Below are 1,673 nucleotides of genomic sequence, written 5' to 3'. Positions count from 1 at the left end.
TATGGAGGGGACTGCAATTATTGATATGAAACAAAGTGTTTGATTTATTGAATATAAAACTGATGATCTTGTCTATAAACCTCCACTCAATTTACAAAAAAAAGTGGGGAAAAAATCTTTCTGTCAAGTATTTCATTATTGCCAGGGGATAGTCATTTACAAAACCAAGCAGAATCCTTAATGTTCAGCTTTGAAGTTTTTATATTTGCTTAGTATAGAGCAGGTGTCAATAAATATTAATTTCATGGATATTTCACCAATCTTCAGATCTTCCTGCCCCAGAAAAATTAACTGATATTTGACAGATACTCACCAAAGTATTGTCATATTGGACATATTGTCAGGAGGGAACAGTCGCTGGAGAAAGATGTCATGCTGGGTAAGATGGAGGGTCAGAGAAAAAGAGGAAGACCCCCAATGAGATGGATCAGCCAGGTGGCATCATTGATGGCATCATGTGTGGCAGCAGTAGTGAGGTTGGCCCAGGATCGGACATTGTTTCGTTCTGCTGGGCATGGGGTCGCTATGAGTCAGTTCCGACTCAATGGCACCTGACAACAACAACAACAAAGTCATTGCCCAGAGCAAAGCAAATTCTCTCTCAAGGGTGACCTCCGGCACATCGCCTTGGAGACATGGGAAGCAAATTCCAATTTCTAGCCAAGAAAGGTTAAGAAATTTTGAGATTCAATTCCAGAACATCCTGCAACATCATTAAAAATGAAAACATGTTGGTTCCTTTAAAAATTCTTTTTTATCAATAAGGAACCTAAAAAAATGAATATTTTGGACAGTATTGGACACCTGGCAAAATAATTAAGAACATGGACTTTGGAAGCAGAAAGGCTTTGTCATTGTGTTGTGCAGCATGGACAAGTTATTCAGTCTCTCTGGGCCTCAGTTTCCTACGTGTAAAGTGGGGATAATACTAAAGGCTATGTCCAATGGTTGCTGTAAGGATGGAATTTAATAATGTGCACAGAGCATCTGGCATTTTGAAAACACTTGATAAAAGGTCATTTGTCTGGATTTGGAGTGGCTGAACTCAAGTCTACTGATTCTTGGAGACAGAGCTCTAATAGCCCAGGGAGGAAGAATTGAAAGGGGTGTGTTATGGATTGAATCCTGTTCCACCAAAAGATGTTAGAATCCTAATTCCTACCCAGGTGAATGTGACCTTGTTTGAAGAAATTAAGTTTTTCTTTGCAGATGTTATCAGTTGAATTAACAAATCTATACAGGAGTGTGGCACGGGACCAAGCTGTGTTTCGTTATGTTGTGTATAAGGTCACTATGAGTCGGTGCCGACTTGATATCGGTGGCACCTAACAACAACAACACAACAACCACATACAAGAGTAGGGTAGGTTCCAATCCTAATCCCTTTTGAGTGGTGTTTTAGAAGCAGAGGTACACATTGGCGAAAGACATCATGTGAGGATCCAGTTACAAACGAAGGGACACCAAGGATTACATGTAACCACAGAAACCAAGAGACAGGCATGGAGCAGTTCATATCTCAAAGTCTTCAGAAGGAGTCAGCATAGTTAGTATCTATCTTGATTTGGGTTTTTAGCTTCCAAAACTGTGAGACAATAAATGGATGTTCTTTAAAGCTACCCATATTTGCAATATTTTATCATGACAAGCTGAGGAAACAAAGACAATTTGTG

The sequence above is a fragment of the Chrysochloris asiatica genome, unplaced genomic scaffold (assembly GCF_000296735.1).
Source record: "Chrysochloris asiatica unplaced genomic scaffold, ChrAsi1.0 scaffold00048, whole genome shotgun sequence".
NCBI lineage: Eukaryota > Metazoa > Chordata > Mammalia > Afrosoricida > Chrysochloridae > Chrysochloris > Chrysochloris asiatica.
Note: the sequence above shows the minus strand (reverse complement) of the source record.